At 39.5% G+C, this 20311-nt stretch overlaps 27 non-coding genes across 27 annotated transcripts; 16 read left to right on the forward strand and 11 right to left on the reverse strand.

The window, feature by feature from the left end:
• Positions 1-5725: 5725 nt before the first annotated feature.
• Positions 5726-5798, reverse strand: trnaa-agc (transfer RNA alanine (anticodon AGC)). The gene has a single exon. It is a non-coding gene; the product is annotated as a tRNA-Ala (tRNA).
• A 129-nt stretch (positions 5799-5927) lies between these two features.
• trnas-gcu (transfer RNA serine (anticodon GCU)) lies at positions 5928-6009 on the forward strand. Its single transcript has one exon. It is a non-coding gene; the product is annotated as a tRNA-Ser (tRNA).
• Positions 6010-6664: 655 nt separating this feature from the next.
• On the reverse strand, positions 6665-6737 carry trnaa-agc (transfer RNA alanine (anticodon AGC)). Its single transcript has one exon. It is a non-coding gene; the product is annotated as a tRNA-Ala (tRNA).
• Positions 6738-6866: 129 nt separating this feature from the next.
• Positions 6867-6948, forward strand: trnas-gcu (transfer RNA serine (anticodon GCU)). Its single transcript has one exon. It is a non-coding gene; the product is annotated as a tRNA-Ser (tRNA).
• Positions 6949-7603: 655 nt separating this feature from the next.
• On the reverse strand, positions 7604-7676 carry trnaa-agc (transfer RNA alanine (anticodon AGC)). The gene has a single exon. It is a non-coding gene; the product is annotated as a tRNA-Ala (tRNA).
• A 129-nt stretch (positions 7677-7805) lies between these two features.
• Positions 7806-7887, forward strand: trnas-gcu (transfer RNA serine (anticodon GCU)). The gene has a single exon. It is a non-coding gene; the product is annotated as a tRNA-Ser (tRNA).
• Positions 7888-8542: 655 nt separating this feature from the next.
• On the reverse strand, positions 8543-8615 carry trnaa-agc (transfer RNA alanine (anticodon AGC)). Its single transcript has one exon. It is a non-coding gene; the product is annotated as a tRNA-Ala (tRNA).
• Positions 8616-8744: 129 nt separating this feature from the next.
• Positions 8745-8826, forward strand: trnas-gcu (transfer RNA serine (anticodon GCU)). The gene has a single exon. It is a non-coding gene; the product is annotated as a tRNA-Ser (tRNA).
• An 857-nt stretch (positions 8827-9683) lies between these two features.
• trnas-gcu (transfer RNA serine (anticodon GCU)) lies at positions 9684-9765 on the forward strand. Its single transcript has one exon. It is a non-coding gene; the product is annotated as a tRNA-Ser (tRNA).
• Positions 9766-10420: 655 nt separating this feature from the next.
• trnaa-agc (transfer RNA alanine (anticodon AGC)) lies at positions 10421-10493 on the reverse strand. The gene has a single exon. It is a non-coding gene; the product is annotated as a tRNA-Ala (tRNA).
• Positions 10494-10622: 129 nt separating this feature from the next.
• On the forward strand, positions 10623-10704 carry trnas-gcu (transfer RNA serine (anticodon GCU)). The gene has a single exon. It is a non-coding gene; the product is annotated as a tRNA-Ser (tRNA).
• Positions 10705-11359: 655 nt separating this feature from the next.
• trnaa-agc (transfer RNA alanine (anticodon AGC)) lies at positions 11360-11432 on the reverse strand. Its single transcript has one exon. It is a non-coding gene; the product is annotated as a tRNA-Ala (tRNA).
• A 129-nt stretch (positions 11433-11561) lies between these two features.
• trnas-gcu (transfer RNA serine (anticodon GCU)) lies at positions 11562-11643 on the forward strand. Its single transcript has one exon. It is a non-coding gene; the product is annotated as a tRNA-Ser (tRNA).
• Positions 11644-12298: 655 nt separating this feature from the next.
• Positions 12299-12371, reverse strand: trnav-aac (transfer RNA valine (anticodon AAC)). The gene has a single exon. It is a non-coding gene; the product is annotated as a tRNA-Val (tRNA).
• Positions 12372-12500: 129 nt separating this feature from the next.
• On the forward strand, positions 12501-12582 carry trnas-gcu (transfer RNA serine (anticodon GCU)). Its single transcript has one exon. It is a non-coding gene; the product is annotated as a tRNA-Ser (tRNA).
• An 857-nt stretch (positions 12583-13439) lies between these two features.
• Positions 13440-13521, forward strand: trnas-gcu (transfer RNA serine (anticodon GCU)). Its single transcript has one exon. It is a non-coding gene; the product is annotated as a tRNA-Ser (tRNA).
• A 655-nt stretch (positions 13522-14176) lies between these two features.
• trnaa-agc (transfer RNA alanine (anticodon AGC)) lies at positions 14177-14249 on the reverse strand. Its single transcript has one exon. It is a non-coding gene; the product is annotated as a tRNA-Ala (tRNA).
• A 127-nt stretch (positions 14250-14376) lies between these two features.
• On the forward strand, positions 14377-14458 carry trnas-gcu (transfer RNA serine (anticodon GCU)). Its single transcript has one exon. It is a non-coding gene; the product is annotated as a tRNA-Ser (tRNA).
• Positions 14459-15315: 857 nt separating this feature from the next.
• On the forward strand, positions 15316-15397 carry trnas-gcu (transfer RNA serine (anticodon GCU)). The gene has a single exon. It is a non-coding gene; the product is annotated as a tRNA-Ser (tRNA).
• A 655-nt stretch (positions 15398-16052) lies between these two features.
• trnaa-agc (transfer RNA alanine (anticodon AGC)) lies at positions 16053-16125 on the reverse strand. The gene has a single exon. It is a non-coding gene; the product is annotated as a tRNA-Ala (tRNA).
• A 129-nt stretch (positions 16126-16254) lies between these two features.
• trnas-gcu (transfer RNA serine (anticodon GCU)) lies at positions 16255-16336 on the forward strand. The gene has a single exon. It is a non-coding gene; the product is annotated as a tRNA-Ser (tRNA).
• Positions 16337-17191: 855 nt separating this feature from the next.
• On the forward strand, positions 17192-17273 carry trnas-gcu (transfer RNA serine (anticodon GCU)). Its single transcript has one exon. It is a non-coding gene; the product is annotated as a tRNA-Ser (tRNA).
• Positions 17274-17928: 655 nt separating this feature from the next.
• Positions 17929-18001, reverse strand: trnaa-agc (transfer RNA alanine (anticodon AGC)). The gene has a single exon. It is a non-coding gene; the product is annotated as a tRNA-Ala (tRNA).
• A 129-nt stretch (positions 18002-18130) lies between these two features.
• trnas-gcu (transfer RNA serine (anticodon GCU)) lies at positions 18131-18212 on the forward strand. Its single transcript has one exon. It is a non-coding gene; the product is annotated as a tRNA-Ser (tRNA).
• Positions 18213-19071: 859 nt separating this feature from the next.
• trnas-gcu (transfer RNA serine (anticodon GCU)) lies at positions 19072-19153 on the forward strand. Its single transcript has one exon. It is a non-coding gene; the product is annotated as a tRNA-Ser (tRNA).
• Positions 19154-19808: 655 nt separating this feature from the next.
• Positions 19809-19881, reverse strand: trnaa-agc (transfer RNA alanine (anticodon AGC)). Its single transcript has one exon. It is a non-coding gene; the product is annotated as a tRNA-Ala (tRNA).
• Positions 19882-20010: 129 nt separating this feature from the next.
• trnas-gcu (transfer RNA serine (anticodon GCU)) lies at positions 20011-20092 on the forward strand. Its single transcript has one exon. It is a non-coding gene; the product is annotated as a tRNA-Ser (tRNA).
• The last annotated feature ends 219 nt before the right edge of the window (positions 20093-20311 follow it).

Below are 20311 nucleotides of genomic sequence, written 5' to 3' on the forward strand. Positions count from 1 at the left end.
GTTATTTCACACACAAAATCCCGTCTGTATAATTCAAGCCGATGTTTTTTTTCCGCTCTGGTTGTGAGATGGGCGGAGCGGTGAGCTCCACCTGCTGTTGATGGGACGGGCATGCCCGGTTCTTTCTCCTAGAACCGTGAGCTGCAGCTGCGTGTGCCGCCAAAATGACATGCTTTATTTAGAAATGCAGCCGCGTCGCGGTCGCCAGCCGGTGTTGACGGAGCTTCAGTCCCGAATGTTTTTCTTTTGTTTTCACTCATCAGCCACAGATCGCTGGCTCACAGCAAGCTGGGCTCCCTACCGGGGTGACTCACTCACATGTTCCCTCTCCTACATTAGTTCGTGACACAGCGAGTTAAAACATTAGGAATCCTGGTATTTTAATTCACCACTTCACCAGTGTGTTTTTCCTGTTCGTGAGACGAACCCCTCTTCCATAAACAGGTTACTGGTACGGAAGCCTGGAAAGGCCAAAATTCCTCAAACGTTTTTTTCCTACTGGCTGATATGAATGAATATAATAGAATAGAGTAAATGTTATTAGTCCCACAGTGGGGACATCCACTCATTACAGCAGCACACACACTTAGAGACACAGACTACATGTAAAACTGATTCCAGCCATGTTTGCTTAGATAACTTCAATAACTTCATGCTGATGAACACATGACTGTTTAGTGGATGCAACTACATCAGTGAAGTTAGTTTAACATGATGGATTTATTTTTCTTGGAAGGAAATAATAATTGGTAATATTATGAATGACATGATATTGCCCACCCCTAGATGGACTTTAAAAAAATTACATTAATTATACAGTTTTTCTCAGTCGCTTTGGTGCGTTTCTCAGATCAGAATTAAAATTCTCATAACTATTAGTTCAACCTCCACAACATTTAGTCATTTGTGCACATCATGGTAGCAATTTCTCCTTTCTCTGAACAAACTGCAAATGATTTTGGACATGTATCAGTTGCTTTCATACATCTCTCTGCTGTTTTTTGACATTTCCATTTGCTTATGTCATGTCAGTCAAAATGAATTATACTTATGGATGCTGAATAGTCACTCTCAATAAAACTAATAGTCTTACTTTCATTGCTTGAGTCATTACACACAAAATTGTTGAACTAGTTATCAAATGTCAAATATCAGTCATCTGTCAAGCAAATTCTATACCTTTCTTTATCATTTTATTCTGGAAATGTCTCCTAAATTGAACAACTGAACACAGGTGAATTTCATCTGTCACTCATGAGGAGGTGAATCCTCAATTGGCAAGCATATATGAACTGAGCAGGAGCTAGTGTGTACCATTTCTATACTTCTGTATACTTCTCCACTCCAGGAGATACTTTCCTCGCTGCATTGCGAGGGATGACATCCATTGTGATGTAGATGAAAATATGTGGCCAGACAGACAGGAACGTCTGGATGTGCCAGAATGATTTACTGTACCTGTATGTTACAGTACTGTGCACTACTGTATGTACTGTTACATGTACTGTATATTGTTCACATTTGTGCACAGCTCAACCAAAAGGGTGATTTTTTGTTTACATGTATTCTACAGTAAACAAGTGACTGTAGCATATTTTTCTTTTGCACAATGCTGTAGAATTACAAACACTTCTATACAGTAAAAATGTAAAACGTACGTATTCAGTGTCTCAGTTACTCCCAAAACTCCCATAACATCTACAGTAACTTCACTGCACATTTCAAATGGCTGTACAAGTAGGGCATAGTGCTGTCTTGAGCATTTTCTGGTGTCACCAAATATTCTTGCAATGGAAAACACTGAAATTATAAACTGTCATAGTGAAAACATGACAAAGCCATTTGACTATCTTGTTCATAGAGATGGTGTCAAGACTTTTCATTTTGATGGCACTGACAGTTTCATTGACATGAATACTTGCTTTTGAGGAATGGATGATCAATTTTGAGCATGTGACGTGCTTTTGCAGGCTATCCACTAGGTTTTGCAGTTTGCACTAATTGTTTTGAGAAATGCACTAACTGCTGTGCAAATGTTAATAGTGTTCTGAGAAACGCACCAAAGCGACTGAGAAAAACTGTAATTAAAAGTTCCCGTGTGACATTTGTGACATGTAGCTGTAACTCTTTACGATAGATAGATAGATAGATAGATAGATAGATAGATAGATAGATAGATAGATAGATAGATAGATAGATAGATAGATAGATAGATAATGTGAAGAAGTTCAGGAGAGTTGGATGTTAAATTGTCCTCACGAAAAGAAAATTTGTATTAAACAAAGGTCAGTTCCCTCTGTAAAGTCAGAGGTACGGAAGAGGATTAGAGCCACTGAAAAGAAAAGAAAGAGAATTCTGACTTTTTTCCCCCTGAATTCCCTGTCAGAATTCCGAGATTAAAAGTCATAATTTTGAGGAAAAAAGGTCAGAATTCTGAGAAAAATGTAAGAATTCTCTTTTTCTTTTCTTTTTTTTTTTCCTATCAGATTTTCTACTCTAACTACTGGACTCATAAATCGCTGGGATCTTCTTTACTTGACAGAGAAATCTACAACGGTATTTTTTTACTTTTTACTAGTGGCTGTGACTAGCTGAAACTTCCTAGCAGATTTACAGCAGCAGAAGACTTCCAAAAAATACTTATATATATATATCACAGTTCAGTGGAAGTCAACTGGGTTGTTTGGAAATGGCATCCCCTCATCTACTCAGATCGCTGGTCAAACAGACAGTGGCACACAGCCAGTAAGCAGCAACAACGCTCCAACAAAGAGGTCGGAGGGCTCTTTGCCTCTTGATGAATCTGTGAGCAGTCCACCTTGGAATACTCTTGGTGCCCAGCCAAAGGGTAAATCAGGTCCCTGGGGAATGTAACGTTGTGAAAGGTTAACAAATGTATTTGTCCACAGCCAATTTCAGAGGTCAACAGAGATCGTGCCACCTCTTAACTGTCTGGTCTCCAAAGCAGAAAACACACTGCTTCTAATCAGCGTATCAGAAGATAGTCAAAACAATTCCAACGCCTGACTTCTCTTCTACCACTATTCACATGCTGCTGCATCTCCAAGGTCTTATGGAGAAGATATGACTCTTACTTTGTTTAATAATATGATTCTTAGTTTGGTCTCATAATATGATTTCTTTCAAACTACAGGTTTACAATCATATTCACAGATCACAACATGCCCTATAGGTTATAAATTGTAAGTTGCTTTAGATAAAAGCATCTGCTAAATAAATAAACATAAACATATTCTGTATTGACAAATGGATGTTTAACAGATTTAAATGAAATGAGCTTTCTAAGCATCAAAGAAAGGGGAGTGCCTGAGGGTCTTGGTAAACGCCTATACAAGTTTCTCAGATCTGGTTGGTCAAAGTTTATAAAGAACCATTTCATTAAAAGTGAACTCACTTCCTATTTTCCAAGTTCCATCTAGAGCTCCGAGGTCATCCAAAGCTTACACTCTTGTAACAGATGTGTTAAAAAATAACGCAAAAAATGTGTTATGAAACAGAAAACACGTGTTGTGTTCATTTGAACACAATATGTGTTAGAATTGCAACAAAAGTACAACACACTGTATGTGTTGAATATTTCAACACATTTTTGTGTTAGTTTATGTTTGTCAGATGTAATTTACTTTCTGCTGCCATCAGGTAGAATTCCTGTTACTGACGCCAAGATTTTTTTTCAACTAATGTTTTCTGACATATTTAAATAACATTTTGCAATAAACTATTACCAGTGATGGGAATGAAGCTGTTTAAAATAATGGCATTACTAACGGCATTATTTTTTTGGGTAACGGAATAATCTAATTAATTACTTTTCCCACTGTTGCAACTCTGTTACCGTTACTGGGGACGGAAGGTTGTGCGTTACTATGTGCTTGTCAAACGTTGAGCAACAGTGTGAGGCTTTCTGACCGCCACACTTCAGCTGCAGCCAGGGAGAGAGGTGTCGGTAGCGCCCTTACAACCTACACCGACACATCTTTGGGGGGCGGATCTGTGGTCCCTCACACTCTCTATTGGACGCTTTTATAGAGAAACCTTACATAAACAAACATGTGTACACACACAGGTGCTCACATGGTGCTCTCAAAAGTATGGGCTTGGGCACGTTCAACACGTCTTAAGGCTATGGTGGGAACTTAATGCACTGTGATTTATTATCGTGTGATTGTTCAGTTAAACAATGCTGATTATATATTTCTTCATCAAGTTGACGCAGTGATAGCTTGATCTTGTTGTATTTTTGTTGAGTCCCTTTTTTTCTTCTCTCTTTCTGCAGGTCTAGAAGCAGACTTGTTCATTATTGTTTATTTTTGTGGACCCCCCCCCCCCACCACCTTTTATCTTTTCCTTTCTCTTTCACCTCTGACTCCCTGTCTGGTTGGAATTACAAAGCATTCAAAAACAATAACAATAAAGTTCTAAGTATCAGGCGTGACATTAAAAGCAGACGCTTTGATGCTCCACCTGAGAGTAAATCTGTAAGGCTTGTCACCAGCCTTCAGACATCAATTCTGGTTGCTTCACAGCCAGACAAAACACAAAAAAAAAGGACAGCATGCGGGCTAAACATGTCGTCACTGGTCCAATCTGGCAGGGGGCCAGAGAAAATTGCGGAGTCCGACATTGTTTTGGCAAACTTACACACTGAAGCAAAATTAATTTTAGTGACCTCTGATTGGCGTAAGCGGGTGTCATAACCTCGCATGTGAATAACAGTCTTACTGTATTTACGCATATACTTAGGCAGCAGTTTCAGGTAAGATTTAATGTCGTCCGCAGTGTCGTACCACTACCTCTCACATACTAAGTGAGGGCTCTACCACTTGAGCTAATTCCCCTTGTGAAATACTGTAACATTTAAAATTTGGACCACTCATCAGTGTTTAGTCAGGCTTGACAATAACGTTTGTACACGTGCAATAGTAAATGTGCAAACATGGCTGTCGTCATCAATCTCATTAAGAGCAGATGAGGTGGCCGGGTGGTTAGGGCGATGGATTGCTAATCCATTGTGCTATGCACGCATGGGTTTGAATTCCATCTTCGTCGAGTAGGTCCTTTATTACATCTGTTCAAAAGTCCTTTCAAAGATTATGCACTTACAACTAACACAGGGAAGAAATTCTGCTCAATTTCACTAATTATTTCTCACATGATAAGAGTTGTAAGACTTCAATCTCAAGAGTACCTTTCTCAGTTGAGCTTGTCAGGAACTCTACCCACAGGTCGGCATAAGGCTGACCAAATGAATTGCCGAAAAAGGTGGGAATATCTCATGAGTCCCATCTTAGATTGAGTTTGTTCAGGGAACCTACCTACACAATTAGTACTAAGCCTAAAACACGCAATGCGCATTTCCATTCCAAAGTGACTTCCTTGCTTTTAAAGGGACTTCTCTTTAAAATATTGTTTTTCCCAGTGTCAATTGCATACATTTTCAAGGAAGGTTTGATGTCATATTATGGAAATTATTTGTAAGCTTTTACAAACTGAAGCCACTTCTGAATGATTAAAGCAAATGTCACACTGTATGTGGAAGGGTACTGATCAGATAAGTTAGATCATCATAAATTGGAGTCATGAAGTCTTTTTTTTATTACTTGCGAAAATGCTTCACGAATTCCGGTTCAATGTACTGTCCTCGTAGGTACAATGAAATTTCGAAAAATAACCTTTTGAGCAAACAAACAAGCTTGGATGACTTTGGAGAATGTGGGCATCGATCCCACTACCTCTCACATGCTAAGCGAGCGCTCTACCACTTGAGCTAATTCCCCTTGTGTTACACTGTAACATTTAAAATTTGGACCACTCATCAGTGTTTAGTCAGGCTTGACAATGACGTTTGTACACGTGCAATAGTAAATGTGCCAACATGGCTGTCGTCATCATCAATGGTACAAACAGACGAGGTGGCCGAGTGGTTAAGGCGATGGATTGCTAATCCATTGTGCTATGCACGCATGGGTTCGAATCCCATCTTCGTCGAGTAGGTCCTTTATGACATCTGTTCAAAAGTCCTTTCAAAGATTATGCACTTACAACTAACACAGGGAAGAAATTCTGCTCAATTTTACCAATTATTTCTCACATGATAAGAGTTGTAAGACTTCAATCTCAAGAGTACCTTTCTCAGTTGAGCTTGTCAGGAACTCTACCCACAGGTCGGCATAAGGCTAACCAAATGAATTGCCGAAAAAGGTGGGAATATCTCATGAGTCCCATCTTAGATTGAGTTTGTTCAGGGAACCTACCTACACAGTTAGTACTAAGCCTAAAACACGCAATGCGCATTTCCATTCCAAAGTGACTTCCTAGCTTTTAAAGGGACTTCTCTTTAAAATATTGTTTTTCCCAGTGTCAATTGCATACATTTTCATGGAAGGTTTGATGTCATATTACGGAAATAATTTGTAAGCTTTTACAAACTGAAGCCACTTCTGAATGATTAAAGCAAATGTCACACTGTATGTGGAAGGGTACTGATCAGATAAGTTAGATCATCATGAATTGGAGTCATGCAGTCTTTTTTTTATTACTTGCGAAAATGCTTCACGAATTCCGGTTCAATGTACTGTCCTCGTAGGTACAATGAAATTTCGAAAATGAACCTTCTGAGGAAATGAACAAGCTTGGATGACTTTGGAGAATGTGGGCATCGATCCCACTACCTCTCACATGCTAAGCGAGCGCTCTACCACTTGAGCTAATTCCCCTTATGTAATACTGTAGCATTTAAAATTTGGACCACTCATCAGTGTTTAGTCAGGCTTGACAATGACGTTTGTACCCGTGCAATAGTAAATGTGCAAACATGGCTGTCGTCATCATCCATGGTACAAACAGACGAGGTGGCCGAGTGGTTAAGGCGATGGATTGCTATTCCATTGTGCTATGCACGCATGGGTTCGAATCCCACCTTCGTTGAGTAGGTACTTTATGACATCTGTTCAAAAGTCCTTTCAAAGATTATGCACTTACAACTAACACAGGGAAGAAATTCTGCTCAATTTTACCAATTATTTCTCACATGATAAGAGTTGTAAGACTTCAATCTCAAGAGTACCTTTCTCAGTTGAGCTTGTCAGGAACTCTACCCACAGGTCGGCATAAGGCTAACCAAATCAATTGCCGAAAAAGGTGGGAATATCTCATGAGTCCCATCTTAGATTGAGTTTGTTCAGGGAACCTACCTACACAGTTAGCACTAAGCCTAAAACACGCAATGCGCATTTCCATTCCAAAGTGACTTCGTAGCTTTTAAAGGGACTTCTCTTTAAAATATTGTTTTTCCCAGTGTCAATTGCATACATTTTCATGGAAGGTTTGATGTCATATTACGGAAATAATTTGTAAGCTTTTACAAACTGAAGCCACTTCTGAATGATTAAAGCAAATGTCACACTGTATGTGGGAGGGTACTGATCAGATAAGTTAGATCATCATAAATTGGAGTCATGCAGTCTTTTTTTTATTACTTGCGAAAATGCTTCACGAATTCCGGTTCAATGTACTGTCCTCGTAGGTACAATGAAATTTCGAAAATGAACCTTCTGAGGAAATGATCAAGCTTGGATGACTTTGGAGAATGTGGGCATCGATCCCACTACCTCTCACATGCTAAGCGAGCGCTCTACCACTTGAGCTAATTCCCCTTGAATTATACTGTAACATTTAAAATTTGGACCACTCATCAGTGTTTAGTCAGGCTTGACAATGACGTTTGTACCCGTGCAATAGTAAATGTGCAAACATGGCTGTCGTCATCATCCATGGTACAAACAGACGAGGTGGCCGAGTGGTTAAGGCGATGGATTGCTAATCCATTGTGCTATGCACGCATGGGTTCGAATCCCATCTTCGTCGAGTAGGTCCTTTATGACATCTGTTCAAAAGTCCTTTCAAAGATTAAGCACTTACAACTAACACAGGGAAGAAATTCTGCTCAATTTCACCAATTATTTCTCACATGATAAGAGTTGTAAGACTTCAATCTCAAGAGTACCTTTCTCAGTTGAGCTTGTCAGGAACTCTACCCACAGGTCGGCATAAGACTGACCAAATGAATTGCCGAAAAAGGTGGGAATATCTCATGAGTCCCATCTTAGATTGAGTTTGTTCAGGGAACCTACCTACACAATTAGTACTAAGCCTAAAACACGCAATGCGCATTTCCATTCCAAAGTGACTTCCTTGCTTTCAAAGGGACTTCTCTTTAAAATATTGTTTTTCCCAGTGTCAACTGCATACATTTTCAAGGAAGGTTTGATGTCATATTACGGAAATAATTTGTAAGCTTTTACAAACTGAAGCCACTTCTGAATGATTAAAGCAAATGTCACACTGTATGTGGAAGGGTACTGATCAGATAAGTTAGATCATCATAAATTGGAGTCATGCAGTCTTTTTTTTATTACTTGCGAAAATGCTTCACGAATTCTGGTTCAATGTACTGTCCTCGTAGGTACAATGAAATTTCGAAAAATAAACTTTTGAGGAAAAAAACAAGCTTGGATGACTTTGGAGAATGTGGGCATCGATCCCACTACCTCTCACATGCTAAGCGAGCGCTCTACCACTTGAGCTAATTCCCCTTGTATTATACTGTAACATTTAAAATTTGGACCACTCATCAGTGTTTAGTCAGGCTTGACAATGACGTTTGTACCCGTGCAATAGTAAATGTGCAAACATGGCTGTCGTCATCATTCATGGTACAAACAGATGAGGTGGCCGAGTGGTTAAGGCGATGGATTGCTAATCCATTGTGCTATGCACGCATGGGTTCGAATCCCATCTTCGTCGAGTAGGTCCTTTATGACATCTGTTCAAAAGTCCTTTCAAAGATTATGCACTTACAACTAACACAGGGAAGAAATTCAGCTCAATTTCACCAATTATTTCTCACATGATAAGAGTTGTAAGACTTCAATCTCAAGAGTACCTTTCTCGGTTGAGCTTGTCAGGAACTCTACCCACAGGTCGGCATAAGGCTGACCAAATGAATTGCCGAAAAAGGTGGGAATATCTCATGAGTCCCATCTTAGATTGAGTTTGTTCAGGGAACCTACCTACACAGTTAGTACTAAGCCTAAAACACGCAATGCGCATTTCCATTCCAAAGTGACTTCCTAGCTTTTAAAGGGACTTCTCTTTAAAATATTGTTTTTCCCAGTGTCAATTTTATACATTTTCATGGAAGGTTTGATGTCATATTACGGAAATTATTTGTAAGCTTTTACAAACTGAAGCCACTTCTGAATGATTAAAGCAAATGTCACACTGTATGTGGAAGGGTACTGAACAGATAAGTTAGATCATCATAAATTGGAGTCATGCAGTCTTTTTTTTATTACTTGCGAAAATGCTTCACGAATTCCGGTTCAATGTACTGTCCTCGTAGGTACAATGAAATTTCGAAAATGAACCTTCTGAGGAAATGAACAAGCTTGGATGACTTTGGAGAATGTGGGCTTCGATCCCACTTCCTCTCACATGCTAAGCGAGCACTCTACCACTTGAGCTAATTCCCCTTGTATTTTACTTTAACATTTAAAATTTGGACCACTCATCAGTGTTTAGTCAGGCTTGACAATGACGTTTGTACCCGTGCAATAGTAAATGTGCAAACATGGCTGTCGTCATCATCCATGGTACAAACAGACAAGGTGGCTGAGTGGTTAAGGCGATGGATTGCTAATCCATTGTGCTATGCACGCATGGGTTCGAATCCCATCTTCGTCGAGTAGGTCCTTTATGACATCTGTTCAAAAGTCCTTTCAAAGATTATGCACTTACAACTAACACAGGGAAGAAATTCTGCTCAATTTCACCAATTATTTCTCACATGATAAGAGTTGTAAGACTTCAATCTCAAGAGTACCTTTCTCAGTTGAGCTTGTCAGGAACTCTACCCACAGGTCGGCATAAGGCTAACCAAATGAATTGCCGAAAAAGGTGGGAATATCTCATGAGTCCCGTCTTAGATTGAGTTTGTTCAGGGAACCTACCTACACAATTAGTACTAAGCCTAAAACACGCAATGCGCATTTCCATTCCAAAGTGACTTCCTTGCTTTTAAAGGGACTTCTCTTTAAAATATTGTTTTTCCCAGTGTCAATTGCATACATTTTCATGGAAGGTTTGATGTCATATTACGGAAATTATTTGTAAGCTTTTACAAACTGAAGCCACTTCTGAATGATTAAAGCAAATGTCACACTGTATGTGGAAGGGTACTGATCAGATAAGTTAGATCATCATAAATTGGAGTCATGCAGTCTTTTTTTTATTACTTGCGAAAATGCTTCACGAATTCCGGTTCAATGTACTGTCCTCGTAGGTACAATGAAATTTTGAAAATGAACCTTCTGAGGAAATGAACAAGCTTGAATGACTTTGGAGAATGTGGGCATCGATCCCACTACCTCTCACATGCTAAGCGAGCGCTCTACCACTTGAGCTAATTCCCCTTGTATTTTACTGTAACATTTAAAATTTGGACCACTCATCAGTGTTTAGTCAGGCTTGACAATGACGTTTGTACCCGTGCAATAGTAAATGTGCAAACATGGCTGTCGTCATCATCCATGGTACAAACAGACGAGGTGGCCGAGTGGTTAAGGCGATGGATTGCTAATCCATTGTGCTATGCACGCATGGGTTCGAATCCCATCTTCGTCGAGTAGGTCCTTTATGACATCTGTTCAAAAGTCCTTTCAAAGATTATGCACTTACAACTAACACAGGGAAGAAATTCTGCTCAATTTCACCAATTATTTCTCACATGATAAGAGTTGTAAGACTTCAATCTCAAGAATACCTTTCTCAATTGAGCTTGTCAGGAACTCTACCCACAGGTCGGCATAAGGCTAACCAAATGAATTGCCGAAAAAGGTGGGAATATCTCATGAGTCCCATCTTAGATTGAGTTTGTTCATGGAACCTACCTACACAATTAGTACTAAGCCTAAAACACGCAATGCGCATTTCCATTCCAAAGTGACTTCCTTGCTTTTAAAGGGACTTCTCTTTAAAATATTGTTTTTCCCAGTGTCAATTGCATACATTTTCATGGAAAGTTTGATGTCATATTACGGAAATTATTTGTAAGCTTTTACAAACTGAAGCCACTTCTGAATGATTAAAGCAAATGTCACACTGTATGTGGAAGGGTACTGATCAGATAAGTTAGATCATCATAAATTGGAGTCATGCAGTCTTTTTTTTATTACTTGCGAAAATGCTTCACGAATTCCGGTTCAATGTACTGTCCTCGTAGGTACAATGAAATTTCGAAAATGAACCTTCTGAGGAAATGAACAAGCTTGAATGACTTTGGAGAATGTGGGCATCGATCCCACTACCTCTCACATGCTAAGCGAGCGCTCTACCACTTGAGCTAATTCCCCTTGTATTTTACTGTAACATTTAAAATTTGGACCACTCATCAGTGTTTAGTCAGGCTTGACAATGACGTTTGTACCCGTGCAATAGTAAATGTGCAAACATGGCTGTCGTCATCATCCATGGTACAAACAGACGAGGTGGCCGAGTGGTTAAGGCGATGGATTGCTAATCCATTGTGCTATGCACGCATGGGTTCGAATCCCATCTTCGTCGAGTAGGTCCTTTATGACATCTGTTCAAAAGTCCTTTCAAAGATTATGCACTTACAACTAACACAGGGAAGAAATTCTGCTCAATTTCACCAATTATTTCTCACATGATAAGAGTTGTAAGACTTCAATCTCAAGAGTACCTTTCTCAGTTGAGCTTGTCAGGAACTCTACCCACAGGTCGGCATAAGGCTAACCAAATGAATTGCCGAAAAAGGTGGGAATATCTCATGAGTCCCGTCTTAGATTGAGTTTGTTCAGGGAACCTACCTAAACAATTAGTACTAAGCCTAAAACACGCAATACGCATTTCCATTCCAAAGTGACTTCCTTGCTTTTAAAGGGACTTCTCTTTAAAATATTGTTTTTCCCAGTGTCAATTGCATACATTTTCATGGAAGGTTTGATGTCATATTACGGAAATTATTTGTAAGCTTTTACAAACTGAAGCCACTTCTGAATGATTAAAGCAAATGTCACACTGTATGTGGAAGGGTACTGATCAGATAAGTTAGATCATCATAAATTGGAGTCATGCAGTCTTTTTTTTATTACTTGCGAAAATGCTTCACGAATTTCGGTTCAATGTACTGTCCTCGTAGGTACAATGAAATTTCGAAAAATAAACTTTTGAGGAAACAAACAAGCTAGGATGACTTTGGAGAATGTGGGCATCGATCCCACTACCTCTCACATGTTAAGCGAGCGCTCTACCACTTGAGCTAATTCCCCTTGTGTAATACTGTAACATTTAAAATTTGGACCACTCATCAGTGTTTAGTCAGGTTTGACAATGACGTTTGTACCCATGCAATAGTAAATGTGCAAACATGGCTGTCGTCATCATCCATGGTACAAACAGACGAGGTGGCCGAGTGGTTAAGGCGATGGATTGCTAATCCATTGTGCTATGCACGCATGGGTTCGAATCCCATCTTCGTCGAGTAGGTCCTTTATGACATCTGTTCAAAAGTCCTTTCAAAGATTATGCACTTACAACTAACACAGGGAAGAAATTCTGCTCAATTTCACCAATTATTTCTCACATGATAAGAGTTGTAAGACTTCAATCTCAAGAGTACCTTTCTCGGTTGAGCTTGTCAGGAACTCTACCCACAGGTCGGCATAAGGCTGACCAAATGAATTGCCGAAAAAGGTGGGAATATCTCATGAGTCCCATCTTAGATTGAGTTTGTTCAGGGAACCTACCTACACAGTTAGTACTAAGCCTAAAACACGCAATGCGCATTTCCATTCCAAAGTGACTTCCTAGCTTTTAAAGGGACTTCTCTTTAAAATATTGTTTTTCCCAGTGTCAATTGCATACATTTTCATGGAAGTTTTGATGTCATATTACGGAAATAATTTGTAAGCTTTTACAAACTGAAGCCACTTCTGAATGATTAAAGCAAATGTCACACTGTATGTGGAAGGGTACTGAACAGATAAGTTAGATCATCATAAATTGGAGTCATGCAGTCTTTTTTTTATTACTTGCGAAAATGCTTCACGAATTCCGGTTCAATGTACTGTCCTCGTAGGTACAGTGAAATTTCGAAAATGAACCTTCTGAGGAAATGAACAAGCTTGGATGACTTTGAAGAATGTGGGCATCGATCCCACTTCCTCTCACATGCTAAGCGAGCACTCTACCACTTGAGCTAATTCCCCTTGTATTTTACTGTAACATTTAAAATTTGGACCACTCATCAGTGTTTAGTCAGGCTTGACAATGACGTTTGTACCCGTGCAATAGTAAATGTGCAAACATGGCTGTCGTCATCATCCATGGTACAAACCGACGAGGTGGCCGAGTGGTTAAGGCGATGGATTGCTAATCCATTGTGCTATGCACGCATGGGTTCGAATCCCATCTTCGTCGAGTAGGTCCTTTATGACATCTGTTCAAAAGTCCTTTCAAAGATTTTGCACTTACAACTAACACAGGGAAGAAATTCAGCTCAATTTCACCAATTATTTCTCACATGATAAGAGTTGTAAGACTTCAATCTCAAGAGTACCTTTCTCAGTTGAGCTTGTCAGGAACTCTACCCACAGGTCGGCATAAGGCTGACCAAATGAATTGCCGAAAAAGGTGGGAATATCTCATGAGTCCCATCTTAGATTGAGTTTGTTCAGGGAACCTACCTACACAATTAGTACTAAGCCTAAAACACGCAATGCGCATTTCCATTCCAAAGTGACTTCCTAGCTTTTAAATGGACTTCTCTTTAAAATATTGTTTTTCCCAGTGTCAATTGCATACATTTTCATGGAAGGTTTGATGTCATATTACGGAAATTATTTGTAAGCTTTTACAAACTGAAGCCACTTCTGAATGATTAAAGCAAATGTCACACTGTATGTGGAAGGGTACTGATCAGATAAGTTAGATCATCATAAATTGGAGTCATGCAGTCTTTTTTTTATTACTTGCGAAAATGCTTCACGAATTTCGGTTCAATGTACTGTCCTCGTAGGTACAATGAAATTTCGAAAAATAAACTTTTGAGGAAACAAACAAGCTTGGATGACTTTGGAGAATGTGGGCATCGATCCCACTACCTCTCACATGCTAAGCGAGCGCTCTACCACTTGAGCTAATTCCCCTTGTATTATACTGTAACATTTAAAATTTGGACCACTCATCAGTGTTGTCAGGCTTGACAATGACGTTTGTAACTGTACAATAGTAAATGTGCAAACATGGCTGTCGTCATCATTCATGGTACAAACAGATGAGGTGGCCAAGTGGTTAAGGCGATGGATTGCTAATCCATTGTGCTATGCACGCATGGGTTCGAATCCCATCTTCGTCGAGTAGGTCCTTTATGACATCTGTTCAAAAGTCCTTTCAAAGATTATGCACTTACAACTAACACAGGGAAGAAATTCTGCTCAAATTCACCAATTATTTCTCACATGATAAGAGTTGTAAGACTTCAATCTCAAGAGTACCTTTCTCAGTTGAGCTTGTCAGGAACTCTACCCACAGGTCAGCATAAGGCTGACCAAATGAATTGCCGAAAAAGGTGGGAATATCTCATGAGTCCCATCTTAGATTGAGTTTGTTCATGGAACCTACCTACACAGTTAGTACTAAGCCTAAAACACGCAATGCGCATTTCCATTCCAAAGTGACTTCATAGCTTTTAAAGGGACTTTTCTTTAAAATATTGTTTTTCCCAGTGTCAATTGCATACATTTTCATGGAAGGTTTGATGTCATATTACGGAAATAATTTGTAAGCTTTTACAAACTGAAGCCACTTCTGAATGATTAAAGCAAATGTCACACTGTATGTGGAAGGGTACTGATCAGATAAGTTAGATCATCATAAATTGGAGTCATGCAGTCTTTTTTTTATTACTTGCGAAAATGCTTCACGAATTCCGGTTCAATGTACTGTCCTCATAGGTACAATGAAATTTCGAAAATGAACCTTCTGAGGAAATGAACAAGCTTGGATGACTTTGGAGAATGTGGGCATCGATCCCACTACCTCTCACATGCTAAGCGCGCGCTCTACCACTTGAGCTAATTCCCCTTGTATTTTACTGTAACATTTAAAATTTGGACCACTCATCAGTGTTTAGTCAGGCTTGACAATGACGTTTGTACCCGTGCAATAGTAAATGTGCAAACATGGCTGTCGTCATCATCCATTGTACAAACAGACGAGGTGGCCGAGTGGTTAAGGAGATGGATTGCTAATCCATTGTGCTATGCACGCATGGGTTCGAATCCCATCTTCGTCGAGTAGGTCCTTTATGACATCTGTTCAAAAGTCCTTTCAAAGATTATGCACTTACAACTAACACAGGGAAGAAATTCAGCTCAATTTCACCAATTATTTCTCACATGATAAGAGTTGTAAGACTTCAATCTCAAGAGTACCTTTCTCAGTTGAGCTTGTCAGGAACTCTACCCACAGGTCGGCATAAGGCTGACCAAATGAATTGCCGAAAAAGGTGGGAATATCTCATGAGTCCCATCTTAGATTGAGTTTGTTCAGGGAACCTACCTACACAAGTAGTACTAAGCCTAAAACACGCAATGCGCATTTCCATTCCAAAGTGACTTCCTAGCTTTTAAATGGACTTCTCTTTAAAATATTGTTTTTCCCAGTGTCAATTGCATACATTTTCATGGAAGGTTTGATGTCATATTACGGAAATTATTTGTAAGCTTTTACAAACTGAAGCCACTTCTGAATGATTAAAGCAAATGTCACACTGTATGTGGAAGGGTACTGATCAGATAAGTTAGATCATCATAAATTGGAGTCATGCAGTCTTTTTTTTATTACTTGCGAAAATGCTTCACGAATTCCGGTTCAATGTACTGTCCTCGTAGGTACAATGAAATTTCGAAAAATAAACTTTTGAGGAAACAAACAAGCTTGGATGACTTTGGAGAATGTGGGCATCGATCCCACTACCTCTCACATGCTAAGCGAGCGCTCTACCACTTGAGCTAATTCCCCTTGTATTATACTGTAACATTTAAAATTTGGACCACTCATCAGTGTTTAGTCAGGCTTGACAATGACGTTTGTACCCGTGCAATAGTAAATGTGCAAACGTGGCTGTCGTCATCATCCATGGTACAAACAGACGAGGTGGCCGAGTGGTTAAGGCGATGGATTGCTAATCCATTGTGCAATGCACGCATGGGTTCGAATCCCATCTTCGTCGAGTGCGTCCTTTATGACATCTGTTCAAAAGTCCTTTCAAAGATTATGCACTTACAACTAACACAGGGAAGAAATTCAGCTCAATTTCACCAATTATTTCTCACATGATAAGAGTTGTAAGACTTCAATCTCAAGAGTACCTTTCTCAGTTGAGCTTGTCAGGAACTCTACCCACAGGTCGGCATAAGGCTGACCAAATGAATTGCCGAAAAAGGTGGGAATATCTCATGAGTCCCATCTTAGATTGAGTTTGTTCAGGGAACCTACCTACACAATTAGTACTAAGCCTAAAACACGCAATGCGCATTTCCATTCCAAAGTGACTTCCTAGCTTTTAAATGGACTTCTCTTTAAAATATTGTTTTTCCCAGTGTCAATTGCATACATTTTCATGGAAGGTTTGATGTCATATTACGGAAATTATTTGTAAGCTTTTACAAACTGAAGCCACTTCTGAATGATTAAAGCAAATGTCACACTGTATGTGGAAGGGTACTGATCAGATAAGTTAGATCATCATAAATTGGAGTCATGCAGTCTTTTTTTTATTACTTGCGAAAATGCTTCACGAATTTCGGTTCAATGTACTGTCCTCGTAGGTACAATGAAATTTCGAAAAATAAACTTTTGAGGCAACAAACAAGCTTGGATGACTTTGGAGCATGTGGGCATCGATCCCACTACCTCTCACATGCTAAGCGAGCGCTCTACCACTTGAGCTAATTCCCCTTGTATTATACTGTAACATTTAAAATTTGGACCACTCATCAGTGTTGTCAGGCTTGACAATGACGTTTGTACCCGTGCAATAGTAAATGTGCAAACGTGGCTGTCGTCATCATCCATGGTACAAACAGACGAGGTGGCCGAGTGGTTAAGGCGATGGATTGCTAATCCATTGTGCAATGCACGCATGGGTTTGAATCCCATCTTCGTCGAGTAGGTCCTTTATGACATCTGTTCAAAAGTCCTTTCAAAGATTATGCACTTACAACTAACACAGGGAAGAAATTCAGCTCAATTTCACCAATTATTTCTCACATGATAAGAGTTGTAAGACTTCAATCTCAAGAGTACCTTTCTCAGTTGAGCTTGTCAGGAACTCTACCCACAGGTCGGCATAAGGCTGACCAAATGAATTGCCGAAAAAGGTGGGAATATCTCATGAGTCCCATCTTAGATTGAGTTTGTTCAGGGAACCTACCTACACAGTAAGTACTAAGCCTAAAACATGCAATGCGCATTTCCATTCCAAAGTGACTTCCTAGCTTTTAAAGGGACTTCTCTTTAAAATATTGTTTTTCCCAGTGTCAATTGCATACATTTTCATGGAAGGTTTGATGTCATATTACGGAAAAAATTTGTAAGCTTTTACAAACTGAAGCCACTTCTGAATGATTAAAGCAAATGTCACACTGTATGTGGAAGGGTACTGATCAGATAAGTTAGATCATCATAAATTGGAGTAATGCAGTCTTTTTTTTATTACTTGTGAAAATGCTTCACGAATTCCGGTTCAATGTACTGTCCTCGTAGGTACAATGAAATTTCGAAAATGAACCTTCTGAGGAAAAGAACAAGCTTGGATGACTTTGGAGAATGTGGGCATCGATCCCACTACCTCTCACATGCTAAGCGAGCGCTCTACCACTTGAGCTAATTCCCCTTGTATTTTACTGTGACATTTAAAATTTGGACCACTCATCAGTGTTTAGTCAGGCTTGACAATGACGTTTGTACCCGTGCAATAGTAAATGTGCAAACATGGCTGTCGTCATCATCCATGGTACAAACAGACGAGGTGGCCGAGTGGTTAAGGCGATGGATTGCTAATCCATTGTGCTATGCACGCATGGGTTCGAATCCCATCTTTGTCGAGTAGGTCCTTTATGACATCTGTTCAAAAGTCCTTTTAAAGATTATGCACTTACAACTAACACAGGGAAGAAATTCTGCTCAATTTCACCAATTATTTCTCACATGATAAGAGTTGTAAGACTTCAATCTCAAGAGTACCTTTCTCAGTTGAGCTTGTCAGGAACTCTACCCACAGGTCAGCATAAGGCTGACCAAATGAATTGCCGAAAAAGGTGGGAATATCTCATGAGTCCCATCTTAGATTGAGTTTGTTCAGGGAACCTACCTACACAGTTAGTACTAAGCCTAAAACACGCAATGCGCATTTCCATTCCAAAGTGACTTCCTAGCTTTTAAAGGGACTTCTCTTTAAAATATTGTTTTTCCCAGTGTCAATTGCATACATTTTCATGGAAGGTTTGATGTCATATTACGGAAATAATTTGTAAGCTTTTACAAACTGAAGCCACTTCTGAATGATTAAAGCAAATGTCACACTGTATGTGGAAGGGTACTGATCAGATAAGTTAGATCATCATAAATTGGAGTCATGCAGTCTTTTTTTTTATTACTTGTGAAAATGCTTCACGAATTCCGGTTCAATGTACTGTCCTCGTAGGTACAATGAAATTTCGAAAATGAACCTTCTGAGGAAATGAACAAGCTTGGATGACTTTGGAGAATGTGGGCATCGATCCCACTTCCTCTCACATGCTAAGCGAGCACTCTACCACTTGAGCTAATTCCCCTTATATTTTACTGTAACATTTAAAATTTGGACCACTCATCAGTGTTTAGTCAGGCTTGACAATGACGTTTGTACCCGTGCAATAGTAAATGTGCAAACATGGCTGTCGTCATCAACCATTGGTACAAACAGACGAGGTGGCCGAGTGGTTAAGGCGATGGATTGCTAATCCATTGTGCTATGCACGAATGGGTTCGAATCCCATCTTTGTCGAGTAGGTCCTTTATGACATCTGTTCAAAAGTCCTTTCAAAGATTATGCACTTACAACTAACACAGGGAAGAAATTTTGCTCAATTTCACCAATTATTTCTCACATGATAAGAGTTGTAAGACTTCAATCTCAAGAGTACCTTTCTCAGTTGAGGTTGTCAGGAACTCTACCCACAGGTCAGCATAAGGCTGACCAAATGAATTGCCGAAAAAGGTGGGAATATCTCATGAGTCCCATCTTAGATTGAGTTTGTTCAGGGAACCTACCTACACAGTTAGTACTAAGCCTAAAACACGCAATGCGCATTTCCATTCCAAAGTGACTTCCTAGCTTTTAAAGGGACTTCTCTTTAAAATATTGTTTTTCCCAGTGTCAATTGCATACATTTTCATGGAAGGTTTGATGTCATATTACGGAAATAATTTGTAAGCTTTTACAAACTGAAGCCACTTCTGAATGATTAAAGCAAATGTCACACTGTATGTGGAAGGGTACTGATCAGATAAGTTAGATCATCATAAATTGGAGTCATGCAGTCTTTTTTTTATTACTTGCGAAAATGCTTCACGAATTCCGGTTCAATGTACTGTCCTCGTAGGTACAATGAAATTTCGAAAATGAACCTTCTGAGGAAATGATCAAGCTTGGATGACTTTGGAGAATGTGGGCATCGATCCCACTACCTCTCACATGCTAAGCGAGCGCTCTACCACTTGAGCTAATTCCCCTAGAATTATACTGGAACATTTAAAATTTGGACCACTCATCAGTGTTTAGTCAGGCTTGACAATGACGTTTGTAACTGTACAATAGTAAATGTGCAAACATGGCTGTCGTCATCATTCATGGTACAAACAGATGAGGTGGCCAAGTGGTTAAGGCGATGGATTGCTAATCCATTGTGCTATGCACGCATGGGTTTGAATCCCATCTTCGTCGAGTAGGTCCTTTATGACATCTGTTCAAAAGTCCTTTCAAAGATTATGCACTTACAACTAACACAGGGAAGAAATTCTGCTCAAATTCACCAATTATTTCTCACATGATAAGAGTTGTAAGACTTCAATCTCAAGAGTACCTTTCTCAGTTGAGCTTGTCAGGAACTCTACCCACAGGTCGGCATAAGGCTGACCAAATGAATTGCCGAAAAAGGTGGGA

This window comes from Nothobranchius furzeri, chromosome 3 (genome assembly GCF_043380555.1).
Source record: "Nothobranchius furzeri strain GRZ-AD chromosome 3, NfurGRZ-RIMD1, whole genome shotgun sequence".
NCBI classification, from domain to species: domain Eukaryota; kingdom Metazoa; phylum Chordata; class Actinopteri; order Cyprinodontiformes; family Nothobranchiidae; genus Nothobranchius; species Nothobranchius furzeri.